A 21,991-nucleotide genomic window follows, 5' to 3' on the forward strand; every position below is an offset into this window, starting at 1 on the left:
AAAACCTCCCAAATGGCTGATGTTTCTGGCTCTGGCTCTTTCCTATCCACCCCTACTTTTATCCCCCACTTCAGAGTTATCTTCCTAAACTTGCATGGCCCATTTAGGGGCCAAGTGGCCAGGGATGGTTTTCCTTCATCATTATGGGTGTGGAGAATATATTCAACACAAATACCTTCTGTGGCTCCCTATTGCCTTCAAAATAAAGTTTCTATGCTTGGCATTAAAGGCACTTCACAGACTGACCCCACCCCATCTTTACTACTTTATCTCCCATTCTCCCCTTACAGGAATCCTCCACTTGTGCAAAGCTGGGACACTTACCTGAACCTAGCTTGCACACATCTGACTCAAAGCACAACCCAGCTCAAAGCAGACTCTGGAAAGATGAAAAAGAACTCTATAGATAGATCCCTTCTTGGATAGAAAACAATGGTCTTTCCCAAAAGAAAGTTAATTTTCAGAAATTTACCAGAGAATTAAAATTCAGGCTTAAAATTCTTTCCCTGATGACTCATTAAGCCTACTAATAGAGGTTTAGGTAAGGTGATAGAAAAGGCCATTTAGAAATGTTGTTTCAAGCAGGTTTCAAACCCAAACTTTTGTCCAGTTGGCAGACCTATCTAAAAATGTCTTGACCCTGAACTGTGATGAGGTTAGCAAGTACCTTTTGGCAGCCATTCACTGACAAACAGCTGCAGGGCTTTTATAGTACAGCAAATAGGTTAAATAAATAAAAATTCAAATGAAGTATTTCCATTTACTCCGAAGCAGTGTCTCTTAACTGTCTTTTAACTCTGGGAGTTTGGTTCAGCCATATTTGTTTTCCTTCTGTGAACCAAAGGATATGGCATCTAAAAAAAAAAAAGATGTCCTAACTTGAGGTGGCTAAGCAGGTCAGGGTTTGCTTTTTCTTCTAGAAACCAACTTTATGTCTAACTGCTTTTCCTTAAAATGAAAGAATATTCAAGCTGCTCTGGACATAGTCCATCTGGATTCTGTGGAAATTGAAGCCCTGCTCCTGCATCTCTATATCATGGACAATGACTATGGGGTCATAGGACCTGAGTGTGAATCCCTCTTCTGCTGTTGTGTGTACTCATGTGTCCTTGGACAAGGCACACTCCCTTTGTGTGCCTTAGGTCTTCTCATCTGTAAAATGAGGGGGTTGGACTAAATTATCTCCAGGGTCCCTTTCAACTCTCCATCCCATGTTCCCATGGTCTTTCAAATGCAGAACCAAAATCTTTGCTGACATAAGGGAAAGAAGTTTCATAAAGCTATTACCTCAGAGAAAACAAGTATTCATTCTTTCTTTTATTCATTAAATTCATTAAGTGCCTTCTAGGTGTAAGGAAGGCCCTTTGCTAGAGGCTGGGGGAAGAGACACAAATAAGCAGAAAAAGAATTCCTCCTGCCATGTCTTTTAAGGTAACGTGCTATTCCTTTACATATGCAAAGAGGGCACTTGCTAGCTTCATCATACAGGAGCTCTTCACTGTTGTTTCCGGGTAACAGGGAATGGCCTTATCTTATTCTGTCTACTTTCCTTATTGATCAGTCCCACTCATGTGAGCAAGCCAGGGACTTGGCAGGAACCAACGATTTTGACAGCATCATTATAATAAATCAGACGCAGAAGGTCATGATGGTAGAGGACTGGCCTTAGAGTCAAGAAAACCTAGGTTCCAGTACCATCTCTGACATACCAGCATAGTGACCTCTTTAGTGCCAATGTAAGCCTCCAAGGCTATCAGCTGCAGATAAGTGGTGGCCTGCACTGGCAGAAAGAGTATCATCACTGGGAAGTAAGTCAGAATGTTGGACAAAGGCAAAGTGTGTACACACAAAATACTCACATTTAGATAGAATGTTATGGTTTTTAAGTTCTTCATCAGAACAGCCCTATTGCAATCATTCTATCCCATCTTTTTTTAAAAATTTATTTGACTTATTTTTAGTTTACAACATTTGGTTCCACAAGCTTTGAGTCCCTCCTGCTTCCACTGTACACTCAGTCAGGGGCCACTCTCTTAAATGGCATTTCCTTATCTCTCCATTTAGTTCTTAGGCTGGCTCCTTGCATAGTCCATTAGGATACCAAGTTCAACAATGATGTTTGTGTCTGTGTTTGTATTCAGTGTATTTTTTTTATCGGTCAGGGTTAAGTGACTTGCCCAGAGTCACACAGCTTGTAAGTGTGAATTCAGGTCCTCTTGACTACAGGGCCAGTGCTCTGTCCACTGTGCCACCTAGCTGCCCCGTTTGAGCATATTTTCAGCAGTATATCAACAGGAGTCTATGAAACAAATATTTTTACTTTATAGAAAATGAGTCAAAATGCTTTTTAAAGTAGATTTTTGGGTTCAGCACCCTGTAGGAAGAGAGGTTCAGCCTGCCCCAGACTCTACCAGTCCCATTCCTCCATGTGTCCCAGTGAACAGCCCTCTCTTGCCAGCAGGTGCTGCCACCACAGGCCCCCTGCCCCGGCCAAAGATTAGGACTTTTCAACCCAGTAACAGCAGCAGCAGCAGGCTCTGTTCTCTATATGTGCTGCCTACAGTTGTGGAAAGAATGGCTGAACCCATGCTTCATCTTCTTACTGGCTTCCTGCAAATGTTATTTCTTGTTAGTGAGTCAGAAGGAACAAGAATCAAAGGCTGGTTGTGGATGAAGTATTCCAGGATGGGAGACAACAAGCATGTGCAAATCCACAGAAGTCTCCACTGCTTAGTTTTATCCATAAGACACTAGAGGAAAGGGAACCATGAGCTCATCCTTTAGGATTTTTCATACAAAGTGATGTGTATACTGATGTCTCTGGCAGTTCTTTTCATTTTAGAGCTGTTTAGAAGATCAAGCATTTAGGATTGTTGTTGCTTTTTGGCTTTTAAAAAAAATTACTCCATGGAACCAGCCATCAGCTGATAGAGTTTATAGATAATTTTTTGTGATATATATATGTGTGTGTATGTATGTGTATACATACATTCATGCATATATATATGTGTATGTGTATATACACAATCTCTTTATATAGATTGAAATCTATATATAACTAGATCTATCAGCTGATCTCTGTGTGTGTGTATGTGTGTGTGTGTGTGTGTGTGTACAAAGAGGGAAAGACAGAGAGTACATATGTGTTCCAAGATGGAATTAAGTTAGTGAGATCCTATGTATTTTGTGCACGTAATATTCATTCAGTCAACAAATATAGGTGATTGCAAGTTCGTATGCTTGAACAGTTTAAATACTTTCAGGAAAAAGGCTGTGAATATTCTTCTTGTCCCTAAAGTCCCCTGAATTGTCCCTGTGACACAAGTCTTTCCTGTTCTCCTCCTCTCTTTCTGCAGTAGAAGGTAAGCTTCTTCAGATTTATTTCCTTGTGTTTCTATACCCAGCTCTCAGCACAGTGACCAGCAAATAGTAAGTAGAAATAACCCAAAGGGTGACCACAGTCTCTCATGGTTCTTATCAGTGAATGTAGGCTCACTGGCTAGTTATTAAACAATGCCACCTAAACCAGGCAGAGCACAAAAAAGACATGTTTTGTTGAAAATTTGACTTTATTCTATTCTACATAGAACACACACAACTAGGAAATTGGTACATAACCCTCTCCCTGTCCTTGAATCTGGATAAACTTCCTTCCCAAGAATTCTTATGTCACAGTGTCAGATCACAGGTTACCCTTAGTAAGTTCATAAAATTTCCAAAAACAAGGAATTATAAGGTCATAAAAGTTGGACAAACCTAGTACTAAATTGTAAGCCAATGGATTACCAGATTCTAGTGGGCATTTGGTTGGGATGCAGAACCCGACGGAACAATTAATTTTTGTTGTTGTTCAGTTGTGTCTGACTCTCCATGACCCTATTTGGGGTTTTCTTGGCAAAGATTATGGAGTGGTTTGCCATTTCCTTCTCAAGCTCATTTTACAAATGAGGAAACTGAGGCCCACAGAGCTAAGTGACTTGCCCTGGGTGACGTAGCTAGTGTCTGAGGCCAGAGTTGAACTCAGAAAGATTGGCCTTCCTTACTCTAGGCCAGGCACTCTGTCTGCTGTGCCACCTAGCTGTCTATGAGTAAATCATAGTCAATTCAACTAATGTTTACAGTGGACCCATGGTGTCTGCAGTACATTAATGCCTCTTATATACTCGTGACATCCCAGGCACTGAGTGATTTGGATTTAACTCATGATGTCCTTGGTCCTCTTCGAGAACAAAGGATGAACCACAAGAACAACATAAATGCACTCTCCCTAAACTCATCAAGATTACAATTCTTGGAGATACAATAAAAACAAACACCAAAATCTTTAATACATGATATTCCATGATAAGTTCACTAGAGCAGTACAAAATAAAGTACTATGAGGTCCAAAGAAGGATAAGAGAAGGCTTTTGGGAGGACTTGGCATTGGAGTTAGCTTTTAAAGGGGGAGTAGGAATTCATCAGACAAAGAAAGGGATGTTGGACATTATAGGCATAGGGAACATTGTGATCAAAAGTTATGAAAGGAAAATTGAAAGGGCATTTGCAAGGTAGAGAGTAGTCCTGTTTAGCAAGAGCATAGACAAAATGGAAGGAAGAGAATAAGACGGAGAGTTCATAGTAATGATGGAGAGTTAGGGTGTTACCAGACTGGGGAGGGCCTTGAGTGGTAGCTTGAAGTGTTTTAACTTTGCTCAGGAGGCAATAAGGAGCCACTAAAGATTTGTGAGTGATGCCCTTGGTATCTAGGTTACTAGTTTGAGTGATAGACCATTATCATAGCATTGCTGGCCGGGTGGAAAGAAAAGTCCTCGAAGTGAGCAGACTCTTGAGTGTGTGGAGAGACTGTTGAGGGCTAACTGGAGATTGTGTTTGTTTTATGAGCAATGACATTCTGACATGTATTTCCAACATCTGATGTTATTGCTCTGTTTATGAGGAAGTCATTTGTTTGGATTTTCCCCTATAATACATTCCTTTTTGTCCTTTCCATGAAATATTTCTGGACTGCTGGGCTTCCAATAACCCTTTCTAGGAAGAGAATTTGGATCCCTTGCATAGGACTAGTGATGGGGCAGAAGAATCCTTGAAAGTAAGGGATAAGTTAAGAAATGGGTGGTGTTTCTGTCAGAACTCATGCCGATTATGGAGCAACGGGATGTTCAGGTCAGCGCTCCCAAAGTCACTGTGGCAAATGACTTGTTGCTGGCCTGAGCCTCCAGAGATGGGGCTGCTGAATTATCTGCATTTATGGATACTCCTCAGCCAGCCTTTGCCTGTGGAGGGTTAGGGGAGAGAGGAAAGAGGCTTCCTTTCTGCTTACAGATATTTGTTTATTTTAACATTAACAAATGGTAAAGGACTCCTTTCCAAAATTTTGGCTCAAGATCCAGATTCACACTGAAACAGCAATTTTAGAGCATAAGGTCCAAAAGGACAATGACTTTAGTGCCAGTTGCTGTGTATCAGGGCCAGCGAGTGTGGCCACTGGTTGTTTTTATACATAGCAGCTTCAGGGTTAGGTAGGAAACTTATTGGTGTTGGTGGACATAATCTTTGTTTAATTAGCACCATGATTTATTGAACTACAGTAACCTGCCACATGGCTTAATGACTAATAATAATAATAATAATAATAATTCACAGTCCCTTTAAAGTTTACAGACCACTTTTCTCACAACAAGCCTATAAAGTACAATGGTGCAGTAAAAAGAGGGCTGATCTTGATGTCATGGGATTTGGGTTCAAATTCTGGCTCTGCCACCTACTACGTTGTGTTCTCGGCAAGTCACTTACCCTCTCTCTGCCTCAGTTTCCCCATCTATAAAATGGGGGAAGGGAATAAGACTAGATGATACCCGAGATCTTTTCCAACTCTGGATCTATGATCATAGTGAGGATGATAATGCACATGTTACTTTTGTTCCCATTTTACAGATGAGAAAATAGTATGGGAGGACAATGAGGATGAATGAAAATAAGGGATAGAGTTTGGCAGCAAAGCCACAGTAACAATCCTCAAAGACAGCAGCTGAAATCATTATCAACACAATGGATTTGCAATGATTTAATGAGAAGAACTTCTAATTTTAAGCTGGTCATTTTTTTTTTACTTTAAACAATTGTATTGCACAAAGGTCATCACATAATTGGATATTTCTCTGTTTTGTACACAATTTTAATTAGTCTTTGCACAGATGGGCTGCTTCTGAACTTTCCTTCTAGTGATGGCAAACACTAAAATTCTGATTTAACAGAATAATAGTAAAAATGCCTCAGCTGGTTTAAGTTGGCAGACAACATTGGTGCATGGATATTGTACCCAGTGCTAGGAATATACAAATGTCTTTATTCATAAAATGCAAAATAAGTTACCTCTAAGCATGGGTGGCAGCAGTAAACCTTTACATATTTTGTCAACTAAAACCAGTAACTGATGGTTATCACAATTTTCTTAAACATCAGCCTTTGTTTCAGTTCTGTCTTCAACTCACTTCTCTTAAATTAGTAAAGAATACTGCCTTGAGTATTGTTTGCATCACGTTCATAATGATAGAGTATTATTTTAGGAAATTAGAAGATGCAGTGTCCCATGCCTCCACCCATCCCTCCCATGCCAGGTTCTTTCTCTTCTTTAGGAATTTCAGTAATTACAACTTCTGTAGTAGTTAACAGAGAAGCTCCACCAGCAGCATCCAACAAAACAGTTCTTACAACCTTAGTTGGTCAGTTATTCCTTTTTCAAACATATTCACAAAATCTCTAAGCACAGCATCATAACTGATCTCTGAGGAGCTTTGTAAAATTTTCTCCATTATCAGTGGTAACCACAGGGATCTTCAGTGTCTTCTTAATTATTTTTGTTCCAATTTTTTTTATCTTTATTAGCTGGATTAACAATTCTAGGTCCAGAATGCAATGAATAATGTATAGCCACCTCCCAGAACTATGTCTTCCTCAGTAGCAGCATGTGTAGCATTTAGTGCATCAGTAATTCAGTCTTTCTTTTCATTGAGTTCTATGTCACTTGTTCTACTAACCTTTATTACAGCTACTCCATCAGAAAGTTTGGCCAGACGTTCATTTAACTTTTCGTTTTCCTAGTCACTAGCAGTAATCTCTAACTGCGCAATGATTTCTTGAATATGCTTTTCAATCTGGGATTTTTCACCCTTTCATTTCAAAAGCATGGCATCTTCTTTTGTCCCAATAACCTCCCCAACTTTTACAAAGTCACGAGCTTGAATATATTCAAGATTTAAAGTCAATCCCTCCTCTCCAAACACCACATCACCAGCAGCAATGGCCATATCCTTAAGAGGGTTCTTCCTCTCGTCACCAAAACCTGGAACTTTCGCTGCAACAACCTTCAACCCAACTTTTAGCCCGTTCAAAACCAATGTACTTAATGTTTTCCATCCCCATCTTCAGCAATTATGACTAAAGGCTTACCGGGGGCATTTGCAATTTCAAGTGCAGGTACAAAAGATTGGGCACCAGAGATGATCTTTTCACGTAAGAGAACATAAGTATCTTGAAATTCACATTTCTCACTTTTAGCTGTGTTAATAAAATACAGAAAGATATAACTTCTGTCAAACTTCAGGCCTTCAATAATTTCTAATTCATCATTCGATGTTTTTCCATCTTTTGCTGTGATGACACCCTTTCCTCCAACCTTTACCATTGCATCAGACATCATGTTGCCACTTTCCTGGTCTCCATTTATAGAAACTGTAGCACCTGAGCAATTTCTTCAGGGGTTGTGACAGGTTTAGACTGCTTCTTGAGCTCAGTAATGATGGCATCAACAGTCAGCATCACACCTCTCCTGATCTCCACTGAACTTGCCCTGTTGATAATCTCCTCAAAGCCTTCCTTAGCAATGGACCATGGAAGGACCATGACAATGGTAGTGCCATCCCCAGACTCCACTTGTGTTATTGGCAACATCCTGAACTAGCCTGGCACCAATATTCTTATATTTGTCCTTCAGGTCAATTGCTTTTCCAACAGTCACACTGTCTTTTCTTACCTTGGGACTTCCCCAGTTCTGTTCAATAGTTACAGTTCTCCCTTTTGGCCCCATAGTAACAGCAACAGGGTCAGCTAAACGATCTACACCTTGAAGCATTTAGGCTCAGAAGCTTGCTCAAAATTTGACATCTTTATCGTAAGAATATGTCAAGTGGGGGGGGCCAGTGACCTAGACACTGGTCTTATCTGATGAAAGATTGTGGACAATTGGAATATTTATGACCCCACCCTTGCTCTACTCCTCCAAGGCTGGGGTTGTGCCTCCATGATGGGGGTACCTCCATGGTGGCTGCTGCCATTTCTTGCAGCCAGGTTCAGGCCCTTCCACGGGCTGAAGCAGCATTAAGCTGGGCTTTTTCGTCTCACATTGGGAGATAAGAGGGTTTCATGGATTTTTGCCCTGATAATTAGTAAGTTCACATCCTCTTGAATAAAAAGAAGAAAGGACCTCCAAGGGTAGGGGCTACATAGAAATATACCAATGAATCCAAATCAAAGGAGAATAAATTTAGAGTTGAAATGGACCTTAAAGTTTACCAGGTCTAATCCCTAACACCACTCATTTTACAAATGAGGAAATTGCAACTCCAAGGAGGAAAGGGATTTGCCTGAGGCCACACAGATAATAAGAGGGAAAACCAGAATTTGAGAATCTTCCTGTCTTAGAGTGCTAGTTCTTAGGATTTTTATTTATCCAGATGATCACATCTTTTCCCCCCAAATCTGGAGAGACTGTGTTACATATGCCATATTCACATACAACTATACTGAAGGCAAGATTATTATAATCTCCTAACTTGCTATTAATAAAAGTAGAAATGATTGTGTAAAAATGGCACATTGTATATCTACTTAAGTAATAGAAGCCCATTATGATGCAGCTCACTAATTATTCCTGAGTTAGAGCTTAATGAGCACATACAACAAGATCCTGATAAAACAAATGTTAATTTTATTCTCAACCCTAGCATTAAAAAAAGAATGTGTTCTATAATTTACAAGAATTAGAAGCTAAATCAGTTCAGCATTCTAATTACATGGAACAGGAAATACTAATCAGGCAGAATGTCACAGAATCTTAGAGTTATAAGGGACTACCCTATAGTGGAAGGAGAGTCCACTAACTCCTGACGAGGTCGTGCCCATGTTTAATACACTTTCCTTTATATTAAACCTAAATTTGCATCTTTACAGTTTCTGTGCATTTCTATTTGTTCTGTCCTCTAGAGGCAAAATCCCTCTTCCACATATCATCCGCTTAATGTTTGAAAACTATTATTTCCTCCCTGAGTCCACTCTGTCCAGTGATTCTCATATGGCACGACCTGGGGATCTTTCCTCTGTCTCCACCCTGGTTGCCCTCCTCTGGACACTGTCCAGCTTATCAACCTTCCTTCTAAAATGTGGTTCCCAGAACTGAACAGAGTATTCTAGGTGTGGCCTGACCAGAGCAGAGTGGAGTGGTCCTCTATGCTGCTTCCCTCACTATAACCTAAGATTGTATTAGCTTTTTTGGCATCCATATCACACTGTTGACTCATATCAAGGTTGTGGCCCGCTAAAACCTTGAGATCTTTTTCAGATAACCTGCTATTTAGGCACACCTTTACTATCTTGTACTTATGAAATCAGCTGTTGAAACCAAAAAGACTTTAAATGTATCTCTGTTCAATGTCATGTAGTTAGATTTGGCTTAATTTTCCAGCCTGTCAAGATCTTTAAACACACACACACACACACACACACACACACACACATACACACACACATATATTATGTATCTTTTATATCACCTTCATTCCAAAAAGCCCTCCTTAACCATCCCTTGAACACAAAAATAAATAAATAAGAGAAAGAGAAAACAAAGTAATTGAGCAAAACCTAGCAGAATAGCAACAAAATTTGACAGTATATGTAATATATTGCATATTGCCAAGAAAACCCCAAATTGCATTGTCACCCACCTCTATAAAGAAGGCAAAGAAGTGAATTTTCTTTTTTTTTTTAAGAAGTGAATTTTCTAAAGTCTTCTTCAGGGCCATGCTTCCTTGATCATTATAATTACACAGTGTTTAGTTTCTTTTTGTTGTTGTTTCCATTGTAGTCATTGTGCATGTTGGTTTTTGTGGTTTTGCATATTTTACTCTACATCAGTTCATAAAGTCTTCTTATGCTTCTCTGAATTCTTCATATTCATTGTTTCTTATAGTGCAGTAATCTTCTATTACATTCAGATACCACAATTTGTTTAGTCATTTCCCAATTAATGGGCTTATAATTTGTTTCTAGTTCTTTGCTACCACAAAAAAAATGTTGCTGTGAATATTTTAGTATATATGGGACTTTTCTGTCTTTGACCTCCTTGGGATGTCTCCCAGAAAGGGCATCTCTGGGTTAAAGTGTATAGACATTTAATTTAAAGCATAATTCTAAATTGCTTTCCAGAATGGGTGGACCAATTCACAGTTCCATGTATTATCATGCTTTTCTTACTGCAGCCTCTCCAAGAATGACTAATACCATCTTTTGTCATCTTTGGCAATTTACTAGACATGTGGTGAAAATTTAGAATTACATTTTTCTTATTAATGATTTGGAGCAATCTTTTAAAGATCTTTTTAAATCCTTATTCTTACTCAGCGTGTTAACAATCCCTCTCAAGACTAGTTAGCTGCTTACATTGTGTACTTTCAGTGATGCCAGGAAAGATACATCTCATGACTTTTATCCTTGCCCTGTCTCCTTCCAAACCTCCTCTACTGGCTCACTGACCCCTGACATAATCTCTAATAATTTACAAAGAAATTTAGAAAGAGGTGTTTGTTAAGTCAAGATGGCTCACCTATTAAAGATGCCATTTTTGCTGGCCCTGATGCACAGATTCACATAGCTACTCCCTACGTATGCTCAGTCCAAAACCCCAACCACTGAATAAAATCAAACCTCACATTTAAATAGAATATTGCTCACATTAAAATCTGAATTTTATCTATCTCCTGCCCTCATTGAAAGTGGAGCAAGAGCAGTTGAACAATAGGTATAGAGATGGACATGAGTAAGCTATTATGCTCGTGGGACCATAAGGACACCGATCTGATTAGAGATTGTCTTAAGTAGTAGTTGGGAAATAAATTTGGATCAGTATAATGGGGTGTAATATCAACTAAGGTGGGACTTTCTTACTGTTTTAAAATGATTAATTAAATGTCTTTGATTGAACCTTAATAGGTGCAAAGCCCCAGGCCCAAACTCCTATCTACTAGGTGCTTAAGCCTATATGGGCATGAAGCCCCCAGGGTCCTAAGGGGAGTTGCTAAGACCAGAGCCAATAGTAGGAACCTGAGTTCTGGTCACTCAGATGAAGTTTGATGACAGCTAAAGAGTGTGTAAAAAGGAAGAACAGAGCTATTTGAGAGAAGCTCTCACTCCTGGAGGCATGGACTCTGGGCAGCTGCTCTAAGGGCCTCCCGGCTGAACTCAGATGTTGACGGTTTCTTGGTGACTATGAACTGTATTTGGTTTGTCTGTTGATGTTTATAATTTGTTTGTATTTTCTCTGAAGTTCAGGGTGCTGGCTTTTTCCAATGAACTAAGTGAATGATACTTGTATGTTCGATTAAATTGAGATTGTTAACCCCTTAATGCTACTTTCCTTAGTAAAGCAGATCAAAAGAACTTGTGTTGGCAGCTTGCTGTGTGCTGGTTGTTGGTGGATCCTACACCCCCACAGCAGCTGCTGGCAGATTGTTGAAACATGGGGTTAGATTGGGGATGGGGGGAGAGTGCAATCTTGAAAATTTGCAGAGTTTAGATTTGGCATTCAAGGAAACCATTGATTTGAAAATCTCTGTCTTCAATTTTGTCCTGAGCTCCAGCCGCTTACCTTCTTTTGACTACAGACAACTGAATCTATAGCAATAGAAGAGTCCTATAAAGAAGAAGAGGGAAAGCAAAGAGCATAAGACCAGGGACTGGCCTTTGGGGAATGTTCACAGTCATAGAGCTGGAAGAAGAAAAAGACACCAAAGGAAACAGACAATAAAGTCTATTTTAGATCATATAAACCAATTTCTTCATTTTATTATAGATGAGACAACTGAAGCCCAAGTAAGTTAGGGCTTTCTAGTACAAATAATCAGTAGAAAATCCAGAATTAGAACTCCAATCTTCCAATTCCAGTACCTTCCCATTATACTTCACTGAAGTTTCAGAGGAAGGTCAGAAGGAAGGAAAGGGGGGTGGGGGTGGGGAAAGCATTTATTAAATGCCTACTTTGTGTCAAGCACAATGCTAAGCATTTTAAAACCGTTATTTCATTTAATCAGAACGGTGCAGAGCAGTAGTGTCAAACTCAAATAAAACTTAGCTACATAAACCATACATAAAGATTCTCAAAGCTTCTTATTTAGCTTTAAAACATAATATTAACTATGTTTTATTGTATTTTTGTTAATTATTTTGCAATTGTATTTTAATCTAGTTTGGGTAGCACTCTCAAGAACGTTGTGGGCCACACGCAATATGTAGACCATTTGTTCAAGAACTCTGGCAGTGTGTCTGTCACAAGTCAAATTTGACAAAGTTAGGTTGAGACACATTTTCTCTGAGTGAGACAGCATTCTATTAACAGGAGAACTACCTGCCAGTTGAATGGGTCAATAGCTTGCCTCAGTTCAGCCAAAGATAAAAAATTGAAGACTCAACTCCTTTTTAATATGGGTGGAACAAAGAACAGATCAGAATAAGTGAGGAAATCATACCATTGGTTGAAGAATTAGCAGCATCATGGGGATGAGGGCAACCTTTTATTGGTTACATTAAGGAAAGCAGGTATATACACACATACGTATGGGACCAGGTGGCATAGGGTGCAGGGCCTGGATTCAGTGAATTCAAATCTGACCTCAGATACTTACTAGCTGTGTGACCCTGGGCATGTCACTTAACCCTATTTGCCTCAGTTTCCTCAGCTATAAAATGAACTGGGAGAAGGAAATGGCAAACTACTCCAGTATCTTTGCCAAGAAAACACCAAATGGGGTCACAAAGAGTCCAACATGACTGAACAACAAGTGAAAGAGAACCAGTTTTGGAGTCAGAAGATCTCAGTTCAAAACCTGGCTCTGACATTCACAACCCAAGTGACCTTAGGAATATCATTCAAATTCTCTGGGCCTTAATTTCCTCATTTATAAAATGAGTGGGTTGAAAGAAGGAGGGAAGGAAGGAAGGAAGAAAGAAAGAAAGAAAGAGAGAGAGAAGGAAGAAATTTCATTACACAGATTTGGTAAGTTTTAAATGGTTCTGGTTTGGGGGCATTTTTTTCCCGTAAACTATTCAAAGAAGTTATTTATAATGAATATGTTCACACATGCCCATATAGATACAGGGAGTATACACCCATAATCATAGCTTTATGTGTGTGTACTCGTCCACAATAAACAAGGGCACATATCTGTTCAAGTAAAATCCATGTTTCATTTCCCAGGCCCCTGTCTATGCCTGGTGGCTCCAGGAGTGAGGCTGTTGGTGCACTGGAGTATTGATAATAATTGCCTTATTGTTTTATAATGCTTAAGTGTCATTCTTTGTCTTATGTTTTCTATTATAAAACCAATGCCAGCTGCAACAAAAAAATACCTTGGAATAATATGTCCTTGGTACATCATAATGAATAGTTCCAACTCTATGAATTTGTCTTGTTTATCATTCAGTGATCAGGTGGTGGTTCTATAAATATGTCTCCCTTTCCCCATATCCCCAGAACTTCTAACACAATATAAAATCACAAAATTTCCTCTTTTTTTGCCCCAAATTATTCAAATAATTGACTTTTAATCATATACTCTGGTTAACCATCAGAGATTTTTGAACCAATAATCTTCATTTACTAGACCCTAGTTACTATTATATAGGAACCATTGACAAAATCAACAGGAACTAAATTCAACATGTTTGCTAAGCCAGTAACACTTATAGCAAAATCTTCCTTTAATCGAGGTTCCAGGATCTGTATGATTGTGAGAAATAAAGGAAGCGGGTATATTTGCAAAGCATTTAAAAGATATTACTTAGAGTTTCCTTTAAAGTTTCAAGAGTTGATGTTTTCAAGTTTCAAAGTTTCAGGATCTTTGGTATAGAAGAAGGAAGGAAGGATCCTAGGCAAGTGCTACAACCTTAGTTTACTACCTTCTTGTAGCCCCCACCCTGGAGAACAGGGGTTTCTGACACAGGGACTGGCTGATCCTTTCAGTGTGGCTGGGACAAACATTGGTAAAGTTAATTTGCAGCTGCAGGGATCTGTTTCTATTTGAGTTTGACACCACTGGTGTAGGACATGCATTAGAAACTAACAAATCTGCATTATCCACCCCAAGGAATGGAAGAAGGAGAGATAAAGAAGGAAGGGAGACAAGGCAACTGACATGAACTGAAGATTAACTACTGACTGATTTTTTTTTACTGTCTAATTTTTACCAGCCCTCTCATCCCTATCCCAACTCTGACTTGATAAGCAGTGGCTAGCTGCTCCTTTAATTAATTTAATGCTGGAAACAATATAGTGCTTGCTATTTAAGAAGTATCTTTTGTCAATACTGATGATGTTTCAGAGAAGGAAAAAGGAAATCATGATGTGAAAACAGTTTTCTTGATGATGTTCTCTAAAACTGAAGGCTGAAAAATATAAATGTAAATTTGAGGATAAAAGAAGTAAAACATGTGAATCAATATTGTAAGATAAAAATGGTATTAGAAATTATTTTGTTCTTATAAAGGTAGTCACAGGACAACGTGGAATTCTCTTTACAGATCTAGATGCATATGGAGATGAATCAAAGTGAGTACTATATTTTATGATACATATTTACCTTCTGAAGTGTTCAGGCTATGTAAGTAAATATGTAATGCAAGGAGATTTGGCATTTTTACAAAATAGTCCCTCAAATTAGATAATAAGGCATGAAGAGAGAGCTTTTAAGCATTCCTAATCATAGAAGAATCATAGGTATAGAACTGAAAGGGTCCCTAGAAAGTCATCAGGTTCACCCTCTTCATTTTACAGAAGAGAAAACAGAAATCCAGAGGTTTAAATGATTTGCCCAAGATCCCACAGTGAGGCAGTGGTGAAGGAAGGCTGGAGGAAGCCCAGGACCTCTGAATCTACATACAGAAGTCTTTCTGCTGCATTATTCTGCTAGCCAAATAAGTCTCTCCCCCTGCCACCAACCAAATAAAATAGAAAAGACACCCCAATATTGTGTGGGTCTTTACCAGGAGTAAGCTCACAAGACGACCTCTAAAGATTATAGCCCTTTATCAGAAGCAAGCATTAGGTGGAAGAAATAGGTAATCTAGAGGAGGGGTGAGAAGGCAGGGCTGGGCAGATGAAAGACCAAAGTGACCATGCCTACAGGCTTGATTGACACATTGACACCAGTGGTGACTTTTGACACCACAGGGTCCTAGTCCATGAAGGGGAAATGCCACTTATAAGAATACAGTGGTGCTATTCATTTTGTAAGTTATTCAGGTAACATGTGCGAAGTAGTCACAATGTACTTGGTTGTATCCTCAGTGCTGTGAACGCTTCTCCATTGCTTAACAGGCTGTCTGAAGTTCAATTTAATTCAATAAGCATGTATGTAGCACCTACTGTTTGAAAGGCAGGTAGGTGTCACAGTGGAGAGAGCACTGGGAGTTGGAATCAGGAAGACCTGAGATCAAATCTGCCCTCAGACATTTATTAGCTGTGTGACCCTGAGCAAGTCACCTAAACTTTTTCAGTCTCAGTTTACTCATCTATAAAATGGGGATAAAACAGGCTCCAATTCCCAGGATTGTTGTGAAGATGAAATGAGATAATATATGTAAAGTGCTTTGCAAAATCTTCAATGTTAGTTATTACTAATTATTATAATTTCTATGTTCCAGGGACTATGTTATATGCTAGATATATAAAAACAAAAGTGTGAATGGTCTCTGCCCTCAAGGATCTCACAGTATATCTACTGGAGGGCAATTTTATACATTTATATATAATATATGCTATATATATCTAATCTATGCATATGTATGTAATATATTAATTAAATTTTATATTATTATAAATTATATAATATAAATATATAAATAATATATAATTAGATTGTATTAATACATGTTAATATATGTAATACATGTTAATATGTTATGTATAATATATAATTTAGGTATATACATATACACACATATATACACATACATATATATTTGTGTGTATATATTATATGTGTATTTATGTGTGTATATGCATATGCCAATAAGTAAACATAAAATACATCAAAAAACAGATTAATTTTGAAATAGGAGTAAGTGGTAGCAACTAGAAGGAATCAGAAAGGCCCCTCTCCTGCAGGGGATGGATGGCACTTGAGCTGATACTAGGAGGTGGCTAGGGAACTCTGAATGGTGGAAGGGAGAAGGGAAAGCATTCCAGATATGGTGAAGATCTAGCCTGTGCAAAGGCCCAGGGAAAAATTGAATGTTGTATAATGCTGGCAAAATGTCGAGTGAGTGAGAGGAATGACGCCGAATACAGTGTTCCAAAAGTCAAACAGTCGGGTGAGAGGTGAGGAGGGTCTGAACCAGGCTGCTGGCTGCTTGAGTAGGGACAAGGAGTCAAATGTTAGATAAGAGCACTCACAATCCTTTACAACTGATTGACTAAGGGGGTGAAGGAAAGTCATGAGACTAGGAAGAAATATGCTGACAAATATTTAACAGCTGGCTCTCTAGAGGAAAAAAAAGTAGACATCACATACTTATTAATGTTTTCTCCGTGACTTTCTTGAGTTTAGATGATGAAAAAAATCAACTAAGTCCTGATTTGTTTGCTAATTTCCAAAGTATAACTGCTCATACTGAAATTTTAACAATCAGCTCCTGGGGTTTGAACTGTCCCCAAGATGATGGCACCCTCAACAGAAATAGGGAAGTTAGAAGAAGAGGGGGATTTGGTGGAGAAAGAGAAAGGAATGGGCAATCATGAGCTCTGTTTAGATATAAGATGCCTGTAGGACATGCAGTTGGATATATCCTATAGGCAACTGATAGCAAGATTCAAATTCAGGTGAAAAATGACGGCTGGATTTATAGATCTGAAAGTCATCTGCACAAAGATGATCATTGAACTTTGGGAGCAAATAAGGCCACTGAGAGAGAAGAAGACCTAGGACAGAGCACTGGGTACACCTATGTCAAAAGAGCAGAAAATGGGTAATGATGCAGCATATTAGACTGAGAAGGAGTGGTCAGATGGGGAGGAGAAAAACAGGGAGAGAGCAGTCTCAGGAAAAACAAGGGAGTAGAGAGCATCCTAAAGAAGGGAGATAATCAAAAGTGCCAAATGAAGCAGTACAGAGCACTTGCATTCTCAGAAGTTTCCTATTTATGGAGTCAGGTACAACACAGAGCCCAGGACAAAGTAACCTAAGTGACTGCTACCCCAAAGCCTGACTCCTGAGGTAGGGTGTGGCAGGTGGTTCTCATAGATAGGAACTACTTTCAAAATCAGCACACTGCTGGAATGGAAACAATGGAAGAGACCTCCTGTGAAATGTGGTTTTTAACCTGGATTCCTATGTACATACTCGGGTTTCAAAAGTACCAAAGCTTGAAGGTGCCAACAACCAACAACACTCATTATAATTATTATGGAGAAACTTGTGGCTAGAATATGGGGAGAGACACAAAGGTTTCAAATAAGGTTTTCTCTTTTTGTGGCAGCTGAACACTTATTTGCTATAGGGTAGCAGCAGGGGTGTCTAGGGTGGATGGATATGCACACACGAGTGTTTAACAAAAGTTTGCCTCTAGTTCGTGGTCTTTTGTTGTCTATATTTAGCAGTCCTTCAGTCACTCAACAAACATATTTTTTAGCACCTCCCTCAATGCCCTGCACCAGGAACTGGGAAGAGACACAAAGACAAATAAGACAAAGTCTCTCTCCTCAAGGAGTTTATAATCAAGTAGGTACAAAAATTATGTCACAGAGTGAAATACACCTGGAATAATAGCTAATATTTCTTCATAGTGCTTAAAGCTTTACAAAGTATGTGACTCAAAGAACTGGAAATTGAGGGGATGCCCATCCCCTGGGGAATGGCTAAACAAGTTATAGTATATGAATGTAATGAAATACTATTATACAGTAAGAAATGATGAACAGGCAGATTTCTGAAAAACCTGGAAAGATTTACATGAACTGATGCTGAGTGAATTGAACAGAACCAGGAGAACACGGTACACAGTATCAGCAACACTATGCAATGATCATCTTTGATTGGCTTAGCTCTTCTCAGCAATACAATGATTCAAGCCATGTCCAAAAAAAAAAAATCATAATGGAAAATGCCATCCACATCCAGAGAAAGAATTGACGGAGTCTGAATACAGATCGAAGCATAGTATTTTCACTTTTGGGGTGTGTGTGTGAGTGTGTGTGTGTGTGTATTTCCCTTTTGTTCTGTTTCTTCTTTCACAACATGACTAATCTGGATATGTTTTACATGATTGCACATATATAATCTATATCAAATTGCTTACCATCTTAGGGATGGGTGAGGGGGAAGGAGGAAGGGAGAAAACTTGGAACTCAAAATTTTAAATTAAAAAATGAAGGTAAAAAAAAGAAAACAAAGGACAAACACCACCACCAAAAAAAAAACACCAAAAATGAACAAACAGTATTTCCCTCATGACAACCCCCTGAAACAGGTAACATATGTCTTTCATTTTACAGATTCAGAAATTGAGAAAGAGGTTGAGTCAGTTGCCCAGGGTTATATAACTAGTGTATGGCAGTGCCAGGACCAAGGCCTCAGGTCATTGGGTGTTCCTAATCCCTTATCCTTCCCACTGTACCCAACTATCTTCCCAACTACAATATAGGTTAGTTTTCTATAAATTTTGCCTATTCACTTTTATCCCACCCCAGTGAAAAATGCAGAATATTTGGCACATGTCACTTTCCTATGGATTGACATAAGGATACTCCCACTGCCCATCTTCCCCTTTCCCTTGTATTTATATTTTGTGGGGATTGATGACAGAATGTGTTATGAAACACTGAGCCAAAGCATAATGATGAAAAGTTCTATATTTGTTTAAGATTTTTAAAAAAATGTTTAAATTTCGTTGTATCTTAAAACAGGAGCCTGACTCTCCTTATCATTTACTTTAGACAAATTAAGCTAGCTCTTCCTAAAAAATACTGTTACATAGTGCAAAGAAGGCTTGATTTGGTGTCAGAACTCAGTGCAAATCTTAACGCTAGTAATTATGATTACACGACCTCGGACAAGTTCCTTAATCTCTCTCAGTTTAGTCTCCACCAGCCCTGAAGTCAGGAGGACCTGAGTTCAAATCTGGCGTTAGATACTGACTAGCTCTGTGACTCTCAGCAAGTCACTTAAACCTGATTGCCTCAAAAAAAAAAAAAGTTACACTGGGGAATCCAAACCCAAATCCAGGGCCTTTTCATTGCAATGTGCTGCTTCCTTGAACTTTACCCATGTAAAATAGGGATTATAATATTTGCGCCATCTACCTCACAGGGTAATTATAAGACAGGGTTTTGTTAACCTGCAAACCTTAAAGAGTTAAATAAAGTGTTATTGTTATGTTTGGCACAACCTTATTGGGAGCATAAAGCTACTGCCTTTAAATAGCTTCTATCCTAGATGGGTTGTGTTTCAGAAGATCTGAGACAAGACCATGAATATATGCAGTGATGAGAGAATATAAGAAAATACTTAATCAAGTCATGGTGTTTTCAGGCCTTCAGGAGGAAATACATAATCTTTGAAGAAAAGATAGTATCTGACTGAGGGCAGGGAACAACTTAGTTCCATCCCTAAGATGGTGAGCAATTTGATATAGGTTGTATATGTGCATTCTAGCAACCTGAGGGCCTCTGCCCTGGGGGGGGTGGCCTCTCAGACCCACTTTGATCACTTGAGTACCTAGATCATACCAGAGACCAAGGGCTCCATCTATGTGACCACTTAATCCTGGAAAAGGTGAATAAATATCCCACCTGCTAATCTTGGGCGATGGAGATTGGCCAAGTTCTCGCCATCTGCTCCCCCTACCGCAGGCCTGTGCTGCGGGCTGTGTACCACACAGGGCATTTAGCATTAGATCAATGGGTTAGACCAGTCAGTCTATGAAATCTGATTCTCTTAAGTTTGTCAGCCAGTCAGCAAAAGTGGTCCTTAAAACGCAGCCCTTCTCTGTTCCCCAGGCCAGCGGTAGCCAGGAGAGACTTGGGGGTTCTGGGAGAAAAAGTCATTTGGTGTCTGCCTTTGTACCTGTGCTTGTGTGTATGGACGTCCTAAGTCTTGTCGGTTTGATCACCACAGAGTCCCAGTGGGGAGGATCAGCCATCTCTCTTCCCTGCACAGCTGGTGTGGAACAGGCTGACCAGAGGATGCTTCATTGATTCTTTTGAGATGTCCTAGGGGTCAGTTTTGCATGCACCCTGGATCTTACAGCCACAGACTTTAATAATTATAATAATAATAGCTAGCATTTATATAGCACCTTAAGGTTTGTACAGAGTTTCAGCTATTTTCCTCACAACAACCCTGGGAGGGAAGTATTCTTATTATTACTATTTGCAGATGAGGAAACTGGCAGAGATTAAGTGGCTTACTCAGGGTCACACCGGTGATAAATGTCTGAGGTAGGATTTGACCTCTGATCTTTCTGTCCCCTATACCCTAAATGCCCCATGAATTTTGTAAAAAGTCAATGGAGAGCCTATGTACATAGTGACATAGGAAAAGGAGAACCAAGGGTCATTAGACATAGGATAGAGCCTGTCCTGGTGACCAACAAAGACTCGGACCTAGGTAGGATTCATTACATGCCTGCTGGTTGCAACCAAGCCGCCGCACAGGAGCCTCCTCAGTCAGCAGGGGCCCTGCTATCACTTCATTCTCATTTTATTTCTTTCATTGTTGTTTCTTGCCCTAAGTGGGCAGGAGGTAGGTGCTCAACTGACCCAGTTTACCAGCCCCTCAGGATTGGGTATTGTCTGGGGCATGTTTAGATCTCTTGGGACAACTACCCACGTGGACAGGTCCCCTGAGGACCGAGAAGGCCCAGCCTGATCTGACCTAAATTGACGAGTTTCTAGATGAACTGAATTGACCTTAGGAATGTAGTTGGCCTGTGACACCTCAGCTCTGGCTCTTAGTTTGTGAAAGCTTTAGCCCTTCTTTCTTTAGGGTGTTTAGGTTCCAAATGAGGAATTGAAATTTTCTCCTTTTTCTAGGTCTCTTTTGGGCAAGGGTGGGCTATTTGATTGTCAAGGCCTGGGAATGAGAAGCAGGAGTGTTCTGGAACAAACGGTTGAGAATCAGGAATGTTCTCTATGATCAGCATCTGTTTGCCTTAGAACTGTGACCTTCAGAATCTGAAATTGCAGTGGTTAAACATATGATGGGATTATGCTTTGCTTCCCAGTAATATCCCACTTAAAACTGCCATATGTGGAGGTATCTGCAGGTATACATGTGCATATATGTTTGGAAGTATTTGCTGTTAATGGTATTGGATACCTTACAAAACCCAATGAGACATTTCTCAGGGACAGTTGAGGATTTTCTTTTCTGTCACTGTGAGAGGCACTTACCTTCAACAAATATTCTCTGCATTGTAGGTTCTGCCTAATTTATCACTTTCACAGCTTGGAAAGCAGTCTACTTACTAATAAATGCTTTTCTGAGTAGTGCTTTGGTTTCTTGTGAGAGTCTATTGCAAAATTAAGTGATTAGAAGAGCTGTTATGACTACAGATAGCTGTTCTGTGCTTTAAAATATTTTCTATAGAAGCTTTATAGCTGGAGCTTAGGAATTAACAAAAGACAGGATGGGAGAAGCCAAGACCAGGAACTCAGGTAGGTTTGTAT

General features: G+C 39.4%; 1 protein-coding gene and 1 pseudogene across 1 annotated transcript in view; one reads left to right on the forward strand and one right to left on the reverse strand.

Annotated features, from left to right (window-relative positions):
• Positions 1-21,991, forward strand: part of LOC118828121 (tubulin polymerization promoting protein) — a 138,290-nt gene that overhangs the window by 94,577 nt on the left and 21,722 nt on the right. The gene's annotated exons all lie outside the window — the stretch shown is intronic.
• On the reverse strand, positions 6,574-8,247 carry LOC118828111 (annotated as a pseudogene).

Source organism: Trichosurus vulpecula, chromosome 1, assembly GCF_011100635.1.
Source record: "Trichosurus vulpecula isolate mTriVul1 chromosome 1, mTriVul1.pri, whole genome shotgun sequence".
In the NCBI taxonomy this organism is placed as follows: Eukaryota; Metazoa; Chordata; class Mammalia; order Diprotodontia; family Phalangeridae; genus Trichosurus; species Trichosurus vulpecula.